Here is a 6,250-nt window from a genome sequence, read left to right on the forward strand (position 1 = left end):
ACATATACAACACACACAACGCACATACAACCACAACACACACACACATACCACACACACACATATACATACACCACATATATACCACACACACACACACACTCACACACACACTCCTGAATCCATTTATTGTTGTTTATATCTACATGTTTTATGGTTGACCACCATATGGAGATTGTTTTAATTGAATTTACAGAACATGGCCATTATCTGTATAGAGCTATGAAAATGGGAGGAAAACTATCAGGGCTCATGACAAGCTTTCACCGTGGTCGTGGTGAAAATGGGGGGCTCATAGGACATGATGAGTAAGAATGGGTGTAAACCAAACAAAAACAAAGCAACAACAACAAAGCCACCCCAGACTTCAGGACAAAAAGTTATCCTGAAATGAGAGCTCTGGTAATTTAGAAAAATCTTGTTCTGAAATAAGCTTGAAGAAAACATTAGAGCAATCTTGGGTTCTAGGTCCAAAGCAGCTGGGCAGGAATATACCCAGCTGTGGTCTGAAGTGAGAAGAAGCTGAGGAGGAGTCTGTCCAGCTGTTCCCCAGCTACAAGTATCACCACCGCCCTGGAGAACACAGAAGGGATGGTGCGCTCTCTGAATAGATGAGAAAAGATGAAAAGAAGAAGTGGGAGAGTGGTTTGTACAAAAGCAGAAAAAAAAGAAGGAAAGAAAGAAAGAAAGAAAGAAAGAAAGAAAGAAAGAAAGAAGAGAGAGAAAGAAAGAGAAAAAAGGAAGAGAGAGAGAGAGAGACAGAGAGAGAGAGAGAGAGAGAGAGAGAGAGAGAGAGAGAGAGAGAAGAAAAAGTATTTGCAGAAATCCCGTGAACTAAATTTCAGTTTCCGAGCACTTCTTTCTGGGGCATGAGAATAGTGTGCAGAAGTGTCAGCATTCTTTACCTCTTATAAATAGAACTGACCATTACAACTTGACAATGATATAAAAGGAAACAAAGAATTTCTAACTTAGTAGAACACAGTACCATGGAAGCTTGGCAGTAAAAGCAAGGGTCGCATATGAATTAGAAGAGAACTGGACACTATTGCTGATTGCCAACGTTAAACTCTGAGCGCAGAAAGGAAGGGGTAATGTGGCGTCCTGTAATGAACATCTTTGAAAAGAATTCAAAAAGAATACTTCTTAGTTATTCACATACACAGTCTTTATCTTGTCTTATGTTCGAGTTACAGATTTCTTTTTGACCTGTAGCGAGAAATTAAATAATCCAAACTTGCTTCTGGTATGTTAGAATAGTTCTAGGGAGTTTAATTTAGTGTGCCTGGGCTGTCTTTCAGGCGCTCAGGGTGCCTGGGAAATTTTTATTTAGTTAGTTCGAAGATATAGAAGAGATGTATTGTGAAGCAGAGGACCATTCCAGGAAACTTGGTAAGGTTGAGTGGGCTTAGAGACCCCAGCACCCAGGCTTCCATCTAAGATGGTGGGTGCCTCCCTGCTCCCTACTAGAGTTCTGGCCCTGAACAGGTGATCACACTGTTAGCATTGAAGAGTAGCCCAGAACAGAGTTCTCATGAGTATCTAGAGACCATCTTGAGGCTACCTAAGTATCTTTAGGGTTTAGCCAATAAGCTTCCTTCCTGGACATTCCTTCCTACCTGGGCAGGTAGGTGGCGTGCACCCATTTTCCACGATGACCAATCAATAAACAGTTTGGAACCAAAGACTCTTCTCTCTCGTCAAGAACAACCGTAGAGAGCAGCGAGAAAGCCTCCCTCTACAGGACCCAAGTCTAAGTTTCTGGAAGAAGGCTCCTCTTCTCTCCCAGATAATCGTTGCTAAGCTGAGCCGAGTTCCCCATCCCCCTGGCCCTGGGATCTTCAGCCCAGGAGACCCAACTCCATTTCCAATACCCTATGATCCAGATGCATCTGGACGTCTAGGAGTTTAGGAACTTCTGGCTCAGGACTCCATGTTGAAGGCCCGTGGACCCTCCGTCCCCTCCCACACACAGGAGAAGCTCCATTCCGGACTCCTCTGAAGTTTCCAATGTTGACTGGACTCCAGAGAGTCCGGGACTCCCCTACCCCCAGCTTCGGCCTCCCACATGTTAGGCTGATTTTTACCACCCTCTGAGTGGTGTATCAATGCTTCCCTCAAGCCCAGTATCTGACAACAGGCATGTCTAGCCTCTCAGCATTTTATCTACCCAGTGGTGTTCTTACACTCCAGCCGTGGGGCGACACTGGGAACCAGGATGTATTCCTTGTGGTTGGCAGAGTACTTAAAAGTAAGTTGGCATTGGAATTCAGAGGTTCACTGAGCAGTTTTGGAAATATTATAATTCTAGATTTCAATTACCATATTTTGAATAATTTTAAAGAAAAGTGACTTCTCTTTAACTTTTATGAATTTTTCCTTTCCTTTATGTTGCTCTAATTTTTTTTTCTGTTCTTCTAAGCCACCACACAGGTCCAACTCTTTCCCTGTATTCTACAAGAAAAATGGAGGTTTGGAAATGTCTCTTACACTACCCTCAGAAACTGAGTAGTGATCATCTCCAAGTGTACACACACACACACACACACACACACACACACACACACACACACACACACACACACACACACACATACAGAGAGAGAGAGAGAGAGAGAGAGAGAGAGAGAGAGAGAGAGAGAGAGAGAGAGAGAGAGAGAGAGACAGAGAGAGAGAGAGAGAACTTACGTGCTTTCACTCTTTCTCAGGATACAGTACATCAGAGCTGCTGCTGCTGACCTTGGCCTGGGCAAAAGGCCAGCGACTCCTTTTAATAGGAAGGATGTATTTCCCAGTGATTCATCACTTCCACTATAAATTAGAGAAAGGCATTTTCTTCTTGCTAACGATTTATTAAGAAGACTTTCTGGCAGTAAATCCTCTCACCTCCCATTTTCTAGAAGTCATGGTAGGATTTGAGCCTCAGAGCCAGAAATGACTGCCACTTGCAGAGGTGACACTGTGGGAGGTCTTGGGAAGGGCCACAGTAGCAGAGTCTATGACCTTTAATAGATTAGAGTGTCCTGGATAACAGGCAGAGCTACAGCGACAGGAATGGCTCTTGGGAGTAAATGGATCATTTTTTTTTTTAATCTGTCAGCTCCAAACATGTCATTCCTTGTCCACCGGTGACAGAAAAAGTTTAAGCCTTACTAAAACACAGTTTCATTTTTAAACAAAGAATACCTTCAGCCAACTTCTCTAAATATTTAAAATCCATACACCAAAGTAACATTTAAAAAGCCAGAGGTGTGATACGTCTGTGATCTTATTTACATTCTGTGCATAAACAATGCTGAAATGGACAAGGAGATACTGAAAGTCATACTTTATCGTAATAATTCCCCCAGCGACATTCAACTTCTATGTAAAAAGTAAAACAGAGACATCACGTTATATGATTAAGAATAACACCTCCAGCTGCTATGATTGTATTTATTTCTTCACAGCAACAATCAACGTTTAGTTATCGCTGCGTTCAGAGACTAACACATCAGTCTTCTCAGGGCAGCGAGCATTTATTTTGATCATTAACAATCCTTAAGCAATTCATCACAGTAGCTTTAATGTATTTGTCTCCTCTGAGGCCAGGTACCAGTGTTAATGTGTCTTTCCCTGGAATTCTTTTGCAATTCCTTTTCTGTCAATAGAAAGTTAGGACTAAGATTAAAAATGAGGAATTATCTAAGATTGTTTATTGTCTTAAACATGAAAATACTGGAAAAAGGGATTGTGTTCCTTCTAGAAGATACGTGTTCACTGTTGAATGAATACTGAATATCCATTCACTGGTGTTTCAATGACAAACGATTTAAGTGTTTAATTATTTTATGATTTAAAAATTATTCTAAAAAGGAGTTTGCTGTTTATATAATATAATCAGGTATATATAAATGGCACTATTTTTTATGTCAAAGTTGTGTGTGTATGTACTTATATCTGTGTGCATTTATGTGTATATGTATAGATGTGTATATACAGGTGTTCATATGTAAGTATGTATGTGTGCATATGTATGTGGCATGTCTACATAACTTTTCATGTATATACATATATGTATGTGTCTATATGGGTATGTATATGTGTTTGTGTATGTATGTGTGTACATGATTGTGAGTATGTGTGCATGTATATATATATATATATATGTATATATGCTTGTATGTATGTGTCTATATGTTTGTGTTTATGTGTACATGTATTTGTGTGTGTTTAGTAGTAGTAGTAGTAGTAGTAGTAGTAGTAGTAATAGCAGTAGTAGTAGTTGTGAGTTGCTGGACAGAGGTGTCCTGCTGACCATCAAACAATACACACCAGTTGCTCTTGGATATCCAACAGAACTTGATAGTAAGATCCTTTTGATGAGGGCACAGCACACATTGTTCAGAAGACATGGAGAAGCCTAGTCAGTATTGGCCTGGAAATTTCCTTCCTGCTGCCTCTCTTTCATATTACTGAAGGTCTGCGCAAGATGTTGGGGCAAAGGTGTGTGTGTGTGTGTGTGTGTGTGGCAGGGAGGGTCATCAGCAGTGTTGCCCCACTGTGAACCATGTGAACTGCAACAGTGATTGAGTACCATGAATGATGTACTAACCAACCACTTTTTCATTAAATGTAAAGCTCACTTCATGGGCAAATACATTTCTGGTACTGCAAATGGGCTAAGACCCCATGGTTGGTAAGACTACAGGCCCGAAAGGTGAACTTACAGTTATTATTCTGCTAAACAAATACGATATCGAACTCTGCTCTAAACCATTTACTTAAACCTATAGATTAGTGAAGTTCTCGGAGCATCTTGAACGTCTTTGTGCAATGAATGTTGGTTAGCACAGAAACACACAACTCCCTTGACCACAGAGAGTGTTAGCAGAGAGCTCAAAAAAGACTACTATGCACCACCATACCCCTAAGATTCTGAGACAACAATTAAAAGGAAAGAGAGAGATGATAAAAGTCAGAGCCAGATCTTAATGGGGCAGTCTCAACTGAAGAACAAAGTGGACATGCTGAGGCAGGAGAATGAGAAAATGCAGGGGCAATGCATGCCAGTGCAGCAGCACTTAAGGGACATGAAATTGTCCTCTAAGTATCAACAAGACACCAGTGACCACAGAACCCAGCAGCTGCAGCAGGATCTGGAAAAAAATGGAAAAAAAATGGAAGAGGGATCAGAGGGAGCTGGGGACCCAGAAGAAAGATTCTGAAGAAAACCTGTGGTATCACTTTGAGGTCCTCCAGGAGAGTAACCTGCCCAGCTGCTTCCTGACTGGGCTCAATTAGGTGAAGAAGGACATGGAAATTCTTAGGGAGGAGGACAAGAAAGTGCAGGGGGATTGTGCCCTACTACAGCAGAACTTGGGAGGATTGAAGTCAAATTATAAGAAGCAACAGGAGAAGGCCAGTGACCCACAGACCCAGCACCAAAGCACAGGGAAAGAATGGAGGAACTGTTGCAGTACGTGCTCGAACAGAAGGAGATGGCCATCATGCAAAAGGAGTTAGCACAGAAGATGCAGCATCACTTTGAGGTCCTCCAGATGAGGTCTGAGAAACCGCAGCATGAAAAGGAACTGGCCTCAGCCCAGCCCGGGAAGAGAGCCTCCTGCTGAATGACCTGCTGAGTCAGGAGCTACCAGCTGAGCCCCATCCCCAGAAACCACAGACTCCCATGGACGGATTTGCTTCCACATATTTTGTTTCCTCAGTGTGAATGGCCCTCGTGTTATGGAGCCACTGAGCCACCAGCCTGCTTCTGGGTCTGCTTCCCTTTAACTTCCTGACAACTCCCCTTGAAAGAACTAAGGCGACTTTCCAGCCATTAAGTGTCCAAGACCAGGCACCTGCTGCAGGTTGGTGCTCCTAATGTGCAGTGAGAGAATGCTGCTTAGCATAATTTTGTTTTGGGTTTTTTGTTTGTTTTTGCTTTTGGATGTTCTGTTTTATGTTTTGTTATTGGAATGTTATAAGTACTTGTTATTGTTTTCAGACGTTGGTAAAACTATTTACTCTTTACACTGAATGCTGTTTTAATGTTCGTTTAAAAACATATGTTTTATGAATGATAAATTGTTTTCTAACTCTTCAAAAAAAAAGGCAGAGATTTGAAATGATGGAAGCAAAGTACGTTTTTGACCCTGACAGAACCATGGTCTTCGTGGCTCACATGCTACCTGTGGTATACACACAGGACCCACCCATGATCAAGGAAGTCAACATTTTAACATGAAAGACCAAAGAGTTTGTGAGC

The 6,250-nt window shown here is 41.7% G+C and overlaps 1 pseudogene; it reads left to right on the forward strand.

Annotated features, from left to right (window-relative positions):
* The first annotated feature begins 2,142 nt into the window (after nt 1–2,142).
* Nucleotides 2,143–5,713, forward strand: LOC116893083 (annotated as a pseudogene).
* Nucleotides 5,714–6,250: the final 537 nt, after the last annotated feature.

Source organism: Rattus rattus, chromosome 2 (genome assembly GCF_011064425.1).
Source record: "Rattus rattus isolate New Zealand chromosome 2, Rrattus_CSIRO_v1, whole genome shotgun sequence".
Classification (NCBI taxonomy): domain Eukaryota; kingdom Metazoa; phylum Chordata; class Mammalia; order Rodentia; family Muridae; genus Rattus; species Rattus rattus.